This window comes from Daphnia pulex, chromosome 3 (assembly GCF_021134715.1).
Source record: "Daphnia pulex isolate KAP4 chromosome 3, ASM2113471v1".
NCBI classification, from domain to species: Eukaryota; Metazoa; Arthropoda; class Branchiopoda; order Diplostraca; family Daphniidae; genus Daphnia; species Daphnia pulex.
The window spans coordinates 6,349,827-6,367,499 of record NC_060019.1 but is presented as its reverse complement, the minus strand read 5'-3'; the positions used below and the strand labels follow the sequence as shown (position 1 = coordinate 6,367,499).

General features: G+C 36.5%; 1 long non-coding RNA gene across 1 annotated transcript; it reads right to left on the bottom strand.

Annotated features, from left to right (window-relative positions):
* Window positions 1–322: 322 nt before the first annotated feature.
* LOC124190002 lies at window positions 323–2,259 on the bottom strand. Its single transcript, XR_006872761.1, has 6 exons — window positions 2,190–2,259; window positions 2,001–2,118; window positions 1,649–1,933; window positions 1,368–1,580; window positions 1,113–1,300; window positions 323–1,014 (listed from the first exon to the last, which is right to left on the bottom strand). It is a non-coding gene; the product is annotated as an uncharacterized LOC124190002 (long non-coding RNA).
* Between the last annotated feature and the right edge of the window lie 15,414 nt (window positions 2,260–17,673).

Below are 17,673 nucleotides of genomic sequence, written 5' to 3'. Positions count from 1 at the left end.
TCTTTCATTTAACAATGCCAAGCTCAATTAGTTCATTCTACCAGGAGTGCGGCAGAGCTGGTCGGGACGGTTCCATTGCTTCTTTTGTCCTTTTGTATCAATTTTCTGATCATTGTTATTTACAACATTTAATTGATGGTTGTTTACTGTGATTATTATATTAAACTTGTCATAGTAATGAATAATTAGTTTTTTTGGGGGGAAAAAGATACAAGAAACTAGGGATGCCGAGGCGAGAGAACTCAAGGAAATGTTGAGCTTTTGCGAGAACAGTTTTGATTGCCGCAATGCGTTGATTGCAAATCACCTTGGCGAGTAGCATATTTCATGCGAAAGAGATGGTCTCGTTTTATGCGATAAATATACTGCTAAAGTAAGTCACTAATTTGTTTTGTTTACGTTATATTACATTTGATTTCATGCATTTGCAATATAGAAAGTTGAAACAAAGGTTTTTGTTCTACAAGAGGTTGAATGGATTAGGAAAGTTATCTCAAACAACCCATACGAAATATTCACGATTAATAAACTGTTGGAAATGTTCACTTTGGAAAAAAAGAAGAAACTCTTTTGTAATGGTAACTTTCAGAGCATAATTTAATTTCGTTTTTTTTATTGTTATTTTTTCACCCAACAGATTGGAAACAATGCAATGTTAAGTCACTAATTCAACGTCTAATAATTGATGCCATTCTGGATGAAGACATTGTCACTTATCAATTTATTGACACAGTCACTAAAAATATCGTTAGGAAATGTTATGGTACACTAAATTTGAGTTTAAATTGGCCCATCTCTGAGGTTGGTTTTGCTACTTAATTAGAAATATTAGTAATTTTTAATCCTTGGAGGGGATAATCGAGGAGAAAATTAAATTTAAAAAATAAACTTGCTACTGGCGCATCACTACCGAAATAAAATCAAACAAATTTGTATTACCTCGAAATCCGCTTTGTCTTTCATTAGATAGTCATGATGAGGTGAGTAATGTCCACCAATCCCGTAATTAGCAACCTAGTCGTCAGTAATTAAAAACAAAATAATAAAAAAGGGAATGAGCGTGAGATATACTATCAGTAGGCTACCAATAAAAATTTGATTTCGATTCAAACCTGAAGGAGTTCTGCTTCGTCGCGAATAGGATCGGTTTTCAAGCCAGTGATTAGTCCAATTTGCAAAGAAGGGAAAGATGATTTGGTAAGGGGTGTAAACCCTCTGGAAGCCAAGCCGTTTTCGAGGTCCTAACATTTGAAACTTCGTACCCCACGCCAAGTTTCCCTTGCACCATCGATCGAGCCAACTGCATTTACACACATGACGTCATTTTTAGAACAAAGCAATACTTTTTCTTTCAAATTTATAGTTACCAGTGGTTTGGCTAATTCCTTGATTGTTTCGATTTCTTCGTCACTCAGCACATCGTATAATCGCAGGCTCGAATGAATGTTGTTCGATTTTGATGGGCATCAGGAGAAAATAAAACTGATGGCGAGTATCGTACCAGCTTTTCAGCTCCGCCAGGAGTTTGTCATTCTTCAATAAACATTTTGAAGATGTTGTTCGCCGTAGCGTATCAGAACCTGAACAACCACATAAATAATGTGTTAAATAAATAACTACCACATTAAATATTTCGAACATTGGATACCTGGCCCCGACATATAACGGGCATAGAAGAGCATTAACGATTCCATGTGTGTGATACAACGGCAAAGTGTGGACAATTACATTTGCAGGGGACCACGCTCAGGAAGTTATCAAGGAATGGACTTGGGAGTCTTCGTGTCGATTTTATGTTGAAGTTGAGCTGCAAAGGCATCATCATGAGTAGACAGGAGTCTGTGAGCTTCCTCAGCGACTCTTGGATGGAAAAGTAATGAACGACTGGCTTGTGTGGAAGCCAGGGGCACCAGCAATGGCATCTCAGGTAGCACTAATAGGAGATAGGAAGTTGTAATGATTTAGAACAAACAAAAAATTAATGAGTAAATAAAACTTACAGCCACTGATACTTGCAATTTCATCAAAATAACGAGGACATTGGAGTGATAGATGTTTCAAAGTATTGACAGAAATTGGTGAAAAAAAACGTATCAAACTCGATTTTCACTCAAATCCCTACAGAACTCACAAGATAAAATATTTGTTTACTTGTTATGTCATTCATGACATTTAGTCTTGTCTATTACCTTCGACATTTCCAGAGTGGCTTGAGATTGAGAAAATATGAAAAGTGATGCCGCCATTGAAAAGTTGCACTACACTATCAGTGTTTTCGGAAATTGAACAGCATTGCCAGATATTTGATTTGCTTCGGCCTGTTGCATCATTCGTAAATGGTTGGCAAGTAAAAGTAATTTATCATTTTTTTTTCTGTAGCTTATAAATAATGTTGCTTAGATTAAAAATTAAAAAAAAGTGGCTTTGCATAAAACAAAATTCTGAGTGATGTGACAACCACTTACTTAAAACTAAATTCCAGATTGGCGCCATTTAATTAACACTTTCTAGCAGACAATTTACACATGGCGAATTGAATCGTTGTGGCATGGTCGTAACAAATAACAAATAATAATAACAATAACAGTAACAAATAAACAGGGGACACAGTTTTGTTCGTGCTCTAGTGCTATCGTCTCACATCGTTTCAGAAAGTGTTATCTTAGAAACTCCGGCAAAGGTATAAGTTATTGGTTGATTTTCAATTTCCTAGAAAAGGTAAATTAGCACATAGCAATTGCAAAAGTGCTTCCCTGCAATTCTTTTGTTGAAACATAAGAGAATTTAAAGCCAAAAATTTGAACTTTTATTTGGTGTTATAAGGCTTTTCTGGGGGAACAAGCTTCAAATAGAAACCAGACTTCAAATTTCTAGAAGTTTCTCTGTAGTAACAAATCTAAAATGTAGTCGAATACTTTTTATTTATTTGTTCCACACAGCAGAGTTGATACTTAACATCTAATGTTAGGCCATTCAATTCCTCGATTTCATCACAGTATAACATTTTATGTATTAATAGGTTAGTATGGTTAAAAGGACGTTAAATGTTAGCTGGCATGTCGATCTGAGACCTCCCTACTCTATCCCCCATCTCACCCCGGATAGTAGCCACCCCGAGATAATGTCCCCCCAGATATGAGTCCCCCCTTGATTGTATCCTCCAGCCCCCCTTAGATGTCCCCCCCATGAAATCTGGAGGGGGGATTACTATCGTGTTGAAGTCACGATAGTAGCCCCGAGTCAATCTCAAAATACGTCATTATCCAATGCGCATGCCAGTATTGATGACGTTTAGTGTCGCCTGCAATCAATCATTCCAGTTCAAATGGTTTTTAATCCCAAAGCAGTAATTAATCCTGATAGATCTTCATTTAATGAACAATTTTGTTCCAAAACACTTGGTGTAATTGCCAGGAAAAAGTAGTACATAACTTGCAAGGTTGGCAACTTGAACAGCCCTCACCAACATTTCCCCACAAGTTATGAAATTGAGATTTGTACAACATATCATCATACACATCCAAACATTTTCATTATTATAATTTTGTCAATTGCGCTAATAAATCAAAAGTTGCAAGAATTTTTTCAAATTATGATGTATAAACGTATAAGAAGTTGTGGGTTATGGTGACTCTCATTTGTTATACAACAGAGCGGTAATTCCAGTTGTTCTTCTTTGACATCTAATAATGGACAAGGATTATAAATAATACTCCACATATTTCACAACCTTCCATTGTTGAAGTGCCATCAAATTCTATTTCATTTATTTGTGTAATCAGCAGCTCATCAAATAGAACTTCTGGGATGCTATTTGTTGAAAAAAGATAGGCAGACATATATATTGCAGTTGACTTGCGCCCATTGGACCGAATCCCCCCTGAGTTACACCTTCAGTTACAGTTAAAATTTTCCCATAATGACCGTCGACAAAAGTGACTCAAACCATCGTTACACTACGACAGATCCTTCAAATCTGCAAGTATACCTTTAGCTCGTGCTCCGTTATTACTCACAACCAACTGATGGAAATAGATGAACCTACTCTTCCTCTTAATTCTGAATCTAGATACCAGATTCAGAATGTATGGATACATGTATCCATATTCCTCATAGACATCCAACCTGGAGACGAACTATTCGAGACCCCTGATTCATACTCTGAAACTGACCTTGACTATAGTAGTCCACCCACAACTTTTTCTGATCCACTATGTCGTATAAGTAGTTCCACTCTAACTAAAACAACATCTTCCCATCCCGTTTAGTAAATCTCTGCCTCTTCCGTCCCCACTATCTACATAATCAATTGTAGCCAATCTGGAAATCTGACAATAAAAACTCAAAAAGACAAAAACCAGCAATTTGTAGACCACCGAATAGTAAAATCAGAGAAATTGCCAGTTTTGAAGAACAAATCGCAACCCAGGAAAAAAAATTACAAGCAAACAAAGCATTATCCCAAGCCAGAACCGAAACAGTAAAAATCCAACACCAACATTTTCTTGAATCCTTTTGTTCAATTTCCGACAGTATTATTGTATAAATCACCATTCTAAAATCGATTAGTTTCTGGTTTCCCGTTCCCTATGGTGAGCTAGGTCGAAGCTTAACGCAACCTTCAGAGGGTAGGCTCAAATAATAGTGTAAGCTTCAAGGAGGCAAGTTAAATTTGCTCTGATTCAATGAAAGGAAACGTTACCGAGTTTCTAGCATGGCTTTTGATAGTGACCTTTAGCTTTATTAACATAAATAAGGTGAGTTTTCTTAAGTTCAGTCAGCCTTGCTATAGTGTAAAATTAATAGCCTTGTTAAGCTTTAGACGATCGCTTTTCTACAACTAAGCTATACTTTGTGTTAAAATAGCCTATATAGTGATCCAAAAATAATATTTATATATTGATTCAACTTAAGATTTGTATAGACACAAAAATTGTTATTAATTTCACTCTAGATAGTTGAGTGGTGGCTTTTGAAAATGCAGGAACGGCTCTCGCTTTTTTAAATTTGTTGTTGTTGTTTTCATTGGGACTTTCTTTTCTTCCGTTAGATGGCGATTTCAATAAAAAACTTAACATAAACAGTGGTCTTTATCTGTATCTGTGGCGTAAGTAAAAATTTTAATCTCATTGTTGTTTTGAAGCATTAGTACTACTGTACAATAGTAACATTAGCCATAGTCGTAATGGCATTGCCATAGCCGTTCTGGCAGTCTTCGTGGTCAGACCTATTACCATGCCGGTCCCACTGGGCAATAGCTTCTCTTCCAACATTATATGAATTGTCGTTTCCTACAACTAAGGATAAATCCTGTTTTACTTTCTCATGAGTACTTTTTACGTCACTATTAACAACAATTTTACCAGAAACACGGTCACCGCGTTCACATACATACTTTAATGATGTTTTCTCATAGTCGGTTTGATTGTTGAGCTCCAATTTAGCTTTTTTTGCAGCTCTTTTTCCGTTAACTTAACAGATAACTTTACCGTTTCGAGAATCCACTTACGTCACATCACTACCTTTTTCACGTCGCGAAGAGCCCGAGCAGTAGGATCAGGAGTAGGATTAGAAGGTTGCTGATGTTTTTTTATACTGTTTGAATGGCGCCCCATATTATCTTTTCTATCACCGTGTCCATAGCACCACACAACGGCATTGGTGCACTGATAGGATCTGGGGGTGAAAAGTAAAAATAAAATACATTAGTATTTGCTGAAATTTAACCTTAAGGGACCGTTTACTCATGTTCGAGAAGTTGGTGTTCCCCCATTTTTTTTTTCGTCGATATCGTATGGAAATACAGTATCAAATTCCTCACCGGACTTATTTAAGATGCCACAACGTACCTAAAAATGAATTTTAAAATAAGAATGGTTCGAGGTTGTCTATCTTGGATATAGCTAAATTTTCCAAAATTTCAAGATTGGAGTAACCTTAACCTAAAAAGCATTGACTTTGTCCATAAGTCAAAGGGAGAGTGAGAAAAAGAGACCGACCCCTTTCTTCCCCTTTCTCTTCTGCCTTTCCTTTCGTACTCTTTTCTGCACGCAAAATGATAAAATTGAATTACCATTTCATCTTTCAGGATGGCATCAATCAACCGCCGTTCAGCAACAGCTTCGGCCATATTGACGTACAAAAAGAAAGGGGGAAACACACTAGGAAAAAGAAAAAGACGATAAAGAAGAATAGGTGGATTAGGGCCCCCTAATGAATGCAGCATGTCATTAGAACGAGGCCAAAAGCAGACGTGAATTTCATGAAGGGTCAAATTTATCGACACGTTTGTTTTGTAGTGTTTTCCTCAGTTGAATACTTTTTTTTTAAATTGCTAAGACTGGGGTGTTTCCTACTATCTGGAGCTACCAGAGCCTGGCCTTTACTTTTATCGTGAGGTGTGTAGTTGTCAATTTTCTCTCGAAGTTTTTCTCCGATCTCCACAAAACTTTTAACTTCAAATAAAAAATAGGTTTCTCATAATTGAATCAGGTTTCTCGTATTTTACTGATTTGAAAATGTACATGTTATTCTAATTATATTTTCTCATTAAAAACTTTTGTGGACACAACAATGGGTATATGCGCGCAAACTCGTGGGCGCCATATGTTGACTGCAAAAATTGTTGTATAGATTGTTGTATAGATAAAAATTGCTAAAGATTATTAGTCTATAGCTCTGGTTTTTCAAACAGTTTAGATTTTTTGAAAAACAAATTTAACGGCGAGCTGATGGTATTTTGCCAGCGAAGAACAGCTTTTTGGCAAATTTGTAGAACGCCAAGTTCTTAGCTTCATCTTTGGTTATTGCCGTAACGCTGACGCACATTTTCTCTAAAAAAATTAAAAAAATTAAGAAATTTTTTTTTATAATTTTATAATCATTTTGCCTCTTCCGTGTGTTGGATACTGCAGGCTCCAGGTGTATCTGCCTGCATCTCCAGTTTCAGAAGAATAAAAATGTCTGCGGCCAAGATATTTTTCAACTGCACAACGTGCATTATGCACGTTTTAGTAGCCCCTTCTCCCCATATCCAGGCTGTTGACGTACTGCTGCAAATTTGGGCCTGTGGTGACCCAACGCCCGTTTAGGATCACCACGCCTAAATCTATGAGATGATTGATAAAAACCAGAGATGGCGAAGTTGTACCCTCCATTTTTCGCCTGATTGGCTCTCACAGGGACAGGGCTAGGGAATTTGGCCACGCCTCTCGCCTTCATGGCAGTGGCTACAAGTCTACAGGCCTTAACCATAGAGTAGGCCATGCTAAAGACGAAGGGAAAATTTAGAGACAGGGGAAAAAAAAGAAGCCTTTTCTCTCTCGTTGAGATTCGCACCGCCACGCGCCACCTGTAAGTTGGTTTACAATAAAAGATTGATCAGTTCAATGGACTCCTGGAGTCATTGGCACGTTTCAACGGTGGCGTGTACGCTTTCCTCGTCCCTTTCGATTTTCGTTTTCTATGTAAGGGAAATGATTAATTGGACAATTAAAATACATTAAAAATTAGCATTATTTTTACCTCGGTGGGGATTTCGTACGCGTCGATTTAGTATCAACTTCAGCCGCCGCAATTCCAGCCATGTAGGATCTCAGAATTTTCTCTAGTCCACTCTCGTTCCGTTGGACTCGCTGGCCTCTCAAGTGTAGATTTTTAGTCTTGAAGGAGTATTTTTCTTTCTTGTTCTATTCTTCAGGGTCATAGAGCATTTTGGACTTTGGAAGCTTGTTCAAGAAAGAAGCAGCAGGTTGATGAGCAAAAAACGGGCTTCGATCCAACGAGTTCATCAAATAACAAAAGTGCCTAATAATGAAATTTTTACGATTAATCATCATGGGCATAACGTGAATAAATGGAAATTCACACGTACGCGTAAATCTGGTCATCAGTTTTCTATGGAAATGTTTTTCGCATTTCTTTCCAATTTATATCAATTTATGTCAGTTTCTTTTGGTAATTCAGGAAACAGTCAAAGGCTGTGCGACCGTTATATATCTCTTGCGCGACTTCAATCCAATCGACTTTGTTCTCGTATTTGCTTACGATTTCCTAAATGAAAAAGTTTAAAAATTTTATTTGTTGTTAAAAAAATCAATAGGGGGTGAGGGTTCTCTATCTTGCTTCTCTTTCTCAAGAATTTCTATTTTTCCTTTCAGATTTACAATTTACTAAACAAGAAAAATATAACATTTCTTAAAAACGACATTTTATTTAAAAAATAATTACCGCTTACAGGCGATTATTTTCTAAAGTAATGTCCTCCAATTGTTTAGGGCCCTATATAAAAAACATAATATAATATAATCGTTTATAACAATATATAATATACATCAATGCGGTTTGGGATCGCTGAAGTTGGTCAATGACGGCCTTGAGCTCGGCGATTTCCTATAACACGTTTAAATTTATTACCATGATGAATTATTATTATTAATCGTTTTTACCTGTTTCAATTGTTCAATTGTCTCCAGTTCCTCCGTGTTCAACGGATCATTTTCTTCACCATTCTTGGACCCTTCTGGATTTTCACAAATACTGTTGGGAGTGACTGCAACAGCGGTCCAAGAAATTGAAACAGGGAAAATAGATCCATTTCCTCAGCATTCTGAATCGGTGTTCCACTGAGAATCCATAGGCAGAAAGCCTCGAGCTTGAAAATAGCTTCCGCTGTTTCTGTTTTATGATTTCAGATCTTGTGACCCTCGTCTAAAACGATTCGATCAAATTTTAATTGCAAAAAAAACTGACGAACTGGTTACAGCCTTACCTTGTTCAGAATTTGCATCCGAAAATATTTCACATAGAACGATGTTTATCGGAAGGAATAAATACAGAAAAATTTTATAAAAATCAATTTGATTTAAACACAGAGAAACTTAAACGATTATTTCTAACCTTGTGCGAGGCTATCAGATTGAATGTAACATTTCTTAAGTTCCAAAAATTCGTTTATGTCCACTTTTCCTGTCGCGGATTACCAACACACGTAATACCGACAGCCATTCTTCAGTTTTCCATTGAATTTAAAATTTTAAACAAGGTATTCCACGTGATGAATGAAGTGAGATGTTACGGTACGCACATCATTGGAGGCTAATATTTATAATTCATGCTAAACCCTGGTGAAAGAAAATCGTATAGCGGATGACTCGTTTTCGCTTACCTACGACAACTTTAGGACAGAAAACCAAAGTTATTACACCAGAAAATTGATTCAACTCGACATTTATTTTTAACGTACGATCAATGCTATCATAGACCGAGTTTTCCTCAAACCCACGTCATCTGACAGTATCCCATATCAGAGAAAATGTGAAGAACGTTTAATTTAAAGTAATTAAAACAATTAATGGTAACGGGTTACCAGCAGCGTGAACGCTCGATTCGCACCACAACATCCATTTAAGTGCATGCTCCTGATACGATATGAGATGAACTGTAAGGCTTTATGGTGAAACCTCCAAATCAGTTTCTTTGAGGTAACTTGCTAGTTCACTAATATGAAGATTGCGAAGGGAAGCAGCAATTGCAGAGTCGTCTACAACGGCGTTTTTAGTATCTATTTTAATATAGTAAATGCAAATTTCTTTACTGAAACGGGTTTTATAGAGTGCCTTACCAGATTTCCTTTGCTTTGTGTGATTCGCTTTAACCACGGTAAACTTTTTGACGGTTTATTCATCGAATAAGCGAGCTGCAAGAAGAAATGTTACTTCTTTACGTTGAACTAACAGGTGATTAATCACTGTTTTGATATCCAGAAGATTTTGGTTTGCTTTTGGTCCAATGCTGAAGGAATTCTCTTCAGGCTTTGTTTTCTGGGATTGTTGAATACACGAGAAGTAACCATATCAATGATGGTTTGATTTTCACGTTTAACTGCTCCTTAACATTGTGGATGAAAATTGTTGTACGGACTTGTTTGATTCTTAGTTGTTTGCGTTTGACATGAAGTTGGAACCTTCGTCAGTTAAGATTTCAGAAGGAATACCTTATTCGTTCAACACAGGTTGGTAAATTTTCCCATGATTGGGCTTTTGTGCTTTTCAGCGGTAATGTGATCGCTTAGCGAGTTACGTTTTGCGTTAAGATTACGTTTTATGACCAATAGATATGGGTATTACCCTTTTGACTGCCGAAACATACGGGCCCTGAGTATCTCGAGCCATTCATTGCCAGATGTATTCTGCAATGAGGAATGGTTGGAGAGGAGTTTTTCAGGTCCCGGAAACTTTTTTTAGCACATATCAGGCAATTTATTATTTGAATCCGAACATCCTTTGCTATTTTTGGCCAAAATTCTTTGCCACGTTTCTTTGCTACAATCTTTTCAATACCTTGATGAGATGCTAATTCATGGCTGTTAAAACTTATCAGGATTACCTTGTGTAGTTTCGCAACTACTACTATCCTTCCTCCTGAAGAGGACAGAAGGCTTTTGGGTAGGATTTGAAATTTGTCTTCCTGGTCGAATTTCTTTGGCTTATTTTGTTCTACCATTAATATTTGGCAGAAACTTTCTTGGGTTTTAGCGATTATCCATTCGTAAATTGCGATTATTAGACACAATCAGGTAGACCGGAATGCAGTTAAACGCATCAACATTAGATTCAGTTTTCCGGGCCAGTATTTGACCTTAATGTCGAACTGTTGAAAGTAGACAGCCCATCTTGTTAGGCGGCTTGACGATTCACATTTACTATCGAGGTATTCAAGAGCGGTGTGGTATGTTCCGATGGTGAATAGCGATTCGCATAAGTATGGGAAGAAGGCTTTCACTGTATGGATTGGGGGATAGGAGTCATCTTGGACAACAATTTTATTTTTCTATTATTTCTTTTCGTATTTACTTTTCATTAAATATTTTTTACATGTATTAAAAAAAGTGCAAGGAATGGATAATCATACCGATTATCGTGTTTTATCGCAAGTACACATATCAGTTAGTGTTATTTTAGGGTTATTTCCATTTGTGGTGTCTAATTGAAATAAGATGATGGCTCAAACAATTGTTTTTTATACTCCTAGTGCTGTTCATTGCTCTTTGGATCTGCATGAGTCAATATATTCATGGTTGGAAAATTTGGAAGAGAGTGATTGTTCATCAGCAGAAGTGATAATTGTTTTTTTTGTTTTTTTTTGTTTTTTAAGTAATTGCCATAATTTCCGCGTATTGAAAAAACAGGGATACGAAGTGTTGAACAGCACCTTTGATCGTTACATTTCATTGGTCAGCGTATCTATTTTCCCAATTGATCAGAAGAAATTTGGAAAATATGAAGTAGCAATTGAAGCTATAATCCTTCTCCAAAATTTGGTTTCTCACCGGCACCATATCATGCTGGTCAACCCAATAGCGAGAGAAATTCTACTCAGCGAAATTTAATGGCGGGTCTATGCAAGGTATTGTTTTTTTAAATTTAAATCCCTAATTTTAAAAATTGAAACATTTTGTAAATTTGCTTGTTGTGAATTACGTTTCCGGTTGTTTATTCACAGATGACGCATTTTTAATTGGTGTGAACAAACCTAGTAATCATATCCTCGTTTAAATTTAATTATCAATTCTGAAAAAAAGAATTTCTGTTTTCAAGGCGTATGGTTCGTGTTTCATTTTACTATGCCAAGCTTAATCAGTGAATACTATCAGGAGTGCGGAAGAGCCGGACGGGATGGTGCCCTGGCGTCATGCGTGCTATTCTATCAATTTTCCGATCACCTGTTTTTGCAACGTGATGGTTGTATTAAATTACTATGGTTATTGTTTCCAAGTAATCATAGTAATTGCTTTTTGTTGCAATTCAATGCTGTCTCATTATCTTGGAGAGAGGACAAAAATATGTGAAGAAGATGGACTCGTTTTCTATGACAACTGCATTTCCAAAAGTATTACTGTTACTAAAAATGTGTTGTGCTACATTACAATTTCTAAAATGCAATTGTAATGTAGAAAGTTTCAATCAGAGTGTTGGTTTTTTAACTGGTCGAATGGGTCAGGGATACCATCAGTACCTGTCCAAACTATTGCCTCACCGTTACGAAATTTGTAAACATCTTTACTTTACATGAGAAGAGGACGACATTTAATATTGGTAACTTGACTGATTTCGTAATGTTAAACACAATTAAATCTATGTAATTATGTTTTAGAAGTTAGCAATTCTTCTTCACTCCTGTCAAAAGAATCGCACTGTTAACGACGAAATTCCAAGCGATTTATGCAAAGGCTGGTAATTGATTGAGGTTTTGCTGACAAAATTATAGCGATCAAATTGCCGAAACAAAATTAGGGGGAAATTCATCTTGGTGCCAATTGGCCAATCGGTGAGATGGGTTGTGTGTTGTAATTAAAAATAATAGTTTTTTTTTAATTATTACTAACTGTTTTTTTTCTAGTACTCTGTGTCTCTGGTTGAAGAATCTTCTATACACAAAAACAAAAAACCACGTCTCGAACAGAACATTGACTCGAACTTTGAGGTTATGTTAAAAAAACACTTAAGTATTCGTAATATTCAAGTGTTGACTCTTTTTCACGTGTGCAATGCACCCTGGTAGCACACCTCCATCCATAGGGTGGACGGAACAGATACGACTCGTCTGAGTCGGACGTCCAATACGACGATAATAGCACAGACGCGTCACACATCCTAATGTCACTCCTTACGACGTCGTAATTTGAACAGCCTTTGGACGTCATCAAATATTTGTCCATACGACATCCGAACGCGGACGGCTCATTGCCGTCACCAAAACGACGTTATTTGGATCACAAATTGCTATCCTTATCTCGTCGTAATTAGACCTTATCTGACTAGTCCCCCCATTCCATGAAAATTGACTAAACTTAACAAATTGCTTTTACTTTTGTATTTAACCAGGGAAAGACAAACAGTTCTACACGACACAAAAGATAAGGATTGGCAGATCAGCGACAAAAGATAAGGTCTGACTAAATAGTTTTGATTAGACAATTTCCAACAGATCGCAGGTCCATTTTTTCATGGGTTCCCCGGAAAATATCGTGTTCCTCCATAAATAGCAGCTTCCATATACGAAGATGTAAAAACTTAGGAGTTTTCAAAACTTTACCAGACATTTCTTCTAGTCCTTCTTTCCAATGGTTAGCACAGGCCACAATCTATACGAAGAAAAAATATAGTCACAATAAATCTAATTTGAATTCAAGACCTTTTTTGTACCTGGCGACGAAATTTAATTTCAGAAGTTCAGCATTTTTCGTAAAATGATCCTTTTGAGGAAGAAGTGATCCTTGAAGAATGGACACCGACATTTTCTTGGTTAGTTATTTCAGTTATTAAATTTGGGAATGGTGCACAAGCTGATTCTCTTGCACACCATGGACCATTAAAAACAATAATGCAACACATTATTTTATTGTTTATTTATTAAAGTGTAACCAATCCTTACCTTAGTCAAATTAATTAGAGTTTGAAGCACTGCCAAGTAAAGCTCTCTGATGCTTATTCCTAAAAGTTTCGGCAGCATGCTTCACAGCTTTGTGAGTCTCCTCCTGAAGAGTCATGGGTGGATTTGGAGGTGGCGCCGCCTCGCCGGTTGCCACCGAAAAAGAAAAACAAGCGTCGAAATCCTGTGAAGAATGCACCATATATTTCTCACCTAATCCGAACGACTCGGGCCAACTATTCTGATCTAAAGCCTGCTTTCGCAAGCAACATTCTCAGAAAATAATAAAGGCTGTTCCAAGCAAGCAAGCCAGACGCAAGCCAAAGCAAGCCCAGCGGCCAGCCACCCTGCCCTTTCCTCCACCAGCAACAAATGGGACTAAGAGGAATCAGGACTCAAGAATTCCAGGTACACCATCCAACATAGAACAAACTCCGTCGTCAAAAAAGGGAAGCTGGAGCACATCACCAACTTCCTTGCTGATCAACCTTTGGACAATTTAGACTTCCTAGGTAATGACGAACTTGCTTGTAAACTGAAAAGATGTGTCTCCTACCTAATAAGTGCCCTGGAAGCTACTGTCAAACTGCAGCATTCCCTTATCTGTCAATTTATTAGAATGTGGTGTTGAAGCTAAGAAAACAGAAACTAATGATATACACGTTAAATTTGCTAAAAATGTTGACACTATCTTGAGCCGCCAAAATGACACTAAACCGTCTTATGCATCTACAGTAAAGGAGAGAGCCAGCTCGGTTCTGGTTGCAAGCTTCGCTGATGGAGAAAAGCCAACTGAACCTCTCAATGTAGCCACCATTGTGAGAATTTAAGACGTAAAATCAAGTTGCCTTATTCCTCAACGGGTAAGGGAAAGAGATATCAACATCTAAATCACTTTTCCCGAGCCCACGGATTTGAGCATGGTGACCTCTGTACTCAAAAAGCAATCTGAAAGCTCTCGTCTTTTCAAATCCGTTATCCAACTGGATATTTTTTACCTAGCTGTGGCCCTCTTTGTCGATGTCTCCAACCTTAATGATCTCCAAGCCGAATTTGAATATCGTAACCCACCTTAAAAAAAATCCAAATTCTGAAAGCTATTGACACTATACCAAATTCCCATATCGGCCAAGTAAAAATATTTTTCCAGTCTAAACTTATCAGAGACAATGCGTTGCGAAAGGGAAGAGCCTTTATTTTTGACACTTCCAACCGCATCGTAGAGGTCAATCTTAATCGGGAAGTGAGGCGTTGTTTCAAATGCCAAAGATATTGTCTGGCCATAGAGTCGTAAGAGTCCGTAGATACTCTTCTTACTCCAATACGTCAGGCTGCTCTGCGTTTACTTCGATGAGATTGCAATTTTTGTTAAATCGCTTCATCTTACAAAATACATTTAAACTTCTATGCATCTTTCCTATTGTCTTTTGACTCCTAAATCTCAATTTAGGCATGGTTATCATATGTCAAACCAAATTAGTCCTGAGTCACTTCATTCTTGAAATGATATAATTAAATCTTAATAGAATAAAGCAATGTCAGTCAATTCAAACTACTGAAGTTATAAGAGAAACAATGAACTGGAATTTGCTTTTAGACGAGCTATGAAAACACCCTGATGTAACAATACGGAAGTTCTGTGATGTCTTGATTAAGATCTTTCCTCTAGATTATTTGAAGGAGAGAGAATAAAATGTAATCCGGTAGAAAAGATTTTCCGTAAACAGAAACTCAGTTTTGTATAAAAATAAATTCTATTAAAAGGTAACACTTAAGAATAGCTACACTGGCTATCTTGTATCTTCTCATTTTTATCATTTAAAAATATAGTTGGCTTTTGAACTAACTGACTATCAATACACATTAATCGACTCATCAGGCGTAACTCAATGTAGTTCACACAATTGAATATTCTGATATGATTGACATGTCCGCATGCCGCTGTCAATGAATCGAAAATGATACATCGCGCGCAATTGGATCTTTAATATTGTTCATTGTTTGTATAGTCATACTAACGTAAATTATTATAAATCTCAGTAATATTTACTGCAGACGTTGTTTTCATCTAAACGACACACTCGATTTTTGTTATTCAAAATTGACACGATACGCAATTAATACTTCAATATTGTAAATTTTTTAAATTTTTTTAAATTTTTTAAATTTTTTTAAATTTTTTAAATTTTTTTAAATTTTTTTAATTTTTTTAAATTTTTTAAATTTTTTTAAATTTTTTAAATTTTTTTAAATATTCAGATTCATTCATATTATTTATCTGCATCCTTCCAAAAAGCCGTTTACAATTTAGAAGGGACGAGTCGTGAGTGTTAGAGAGAAAAATACCGTTTTGATCAATTAATACGATTTCAATTCGTCTTTTAAAGTAACTGTACATTCACATTCAGATTTTCGATTTGAAAAAATGTGAGCTTGTTTAAACACGCTATGATTTCAGAACAAAAATAGAAAAAAAAACAAAAAAAAAACTATCTTTTCCTTCGCAGCGAATAATAATTCGCTCTCCGAAAGGATCATGCGTATACTAATTAATTCTATAACAACTTATCACTTAAATTTTATTTTATTTTTTCATTTCACTCTGATAACAGTTTTTTAATTATATATAAAGCTAACTATGTATCCCTGTTAATATAATTTGTTAATTTTTAGTTGCGTGATTGAGTAACATTTATTTTTAACGCCATTAAGTGATAATGCAATACAATTTCGTATCGGAAGTTATTCAGTTGATCTTACTGTAACAGACTCATGTCTGAAATTAAAAAGCAGTATACTAGATAAATTCCTGTGTGAACATTCCCAACGTCGACGTTTACGTGCATCCAAGTGACGCAATCGATATTTGCTATTTTAACATGACACGTAGCGCAATTAATACTGCAACAGTGTTCATTTGTCAATTTAATCATATTTGTTGGCTAGCGGCGTCTATAAAAAAACACAGTGATAATGCGCTGCTGCTGGCCTATACGCCCGGCTGTACCAGTCAGATGTTTTTTAGTCGCTCGAGGCCTTTCTACATCATTCTACCCCCTTCATAGCATTCTATCTTCTCTCTCTTCCTATATCTTCATAAATCGCCATACATTACCACCCGTTCATATCGTGCGTTTATTTTATACTCCCTTTCCCATCTCTAGTCCAGTGATGTATTCGTTATTTCTATGCTTTTGACTGTAATATACGGGTAACACTCGCCTTAAGACGAGTAACACACCCTCTAATAATAATAATACGCCCGGCTTAAAGAAATCTCAATCTCTCGCTCAATCTAATATCTGATCGCCACATAACGGCCAGGTGGCCGCGCGTGACACCCAGGATAAATATATATTGTAGTTATTAACTCGTGAATATTTTTAACAAACATTGATATTTTAGATAAAGTGTATTGAATAACATTATCATTACATGTATTAGCGCGATATGCAGGCTCTGGTTATGGGATTTATGGCTAATTCTTTACAATCTTGTTGATATTTAGAAAGCCATATAACTACATTTTCTTTTCATTTGTTTAAGACAAGATGACAAGATGATTGTATCAATAAAAGCCTGAATGTTTTTCGTTCCATTAGTTCTTCCAAGATACTTTGAAGACCCGAGATAAATATGATTCGAATTCATCGATAATTCATACATAATTCGCATAGCATACATAGTAATCTAAACCTATGTGATCCCTAAAGCCTTATGGGAAAATTCTAGTACGTGAACATACCATCCCCTCTTCTACCATGGCTCATTCGATGGAACTTTTCGCCTACTGGAAGAGCCTCAGGCATGGCGCCTCGCTTTATCTGGGCGGTCTGGGTGGGTTTTTGGATGGAATTAAAAGCAGCGAATTTTTTGAATTTCCCGCCGTCAATAAAAAAAACGACTCATGCCCATCGAGGAATCTCACGTTAGCAAAGATCTTATGTATATAAAAAAAAAAATTCATCGATCAATCCCGCTGTAGACTGGTCAATAATTGGGTTGGAACTTTTGCGACGGATCAAAATTTTTTTTCGACTGGATAAACTTCACTCAATTTTCGAAAGGCTTTTTGGCTGGCCAGTCAGTCAGTGTCAGTCACCTCCACTTATAACAAACAGGTTTACCTTTACCGCAATTGAGTTGCTGCTGAGTTAGCCCTAGGAGGAAGGGCAGAAAAAGTAAAAACCCAGCAGCTCAGCAGACTGCAGAGAGTTTGGGCCTTTATTTATAATATTCAAC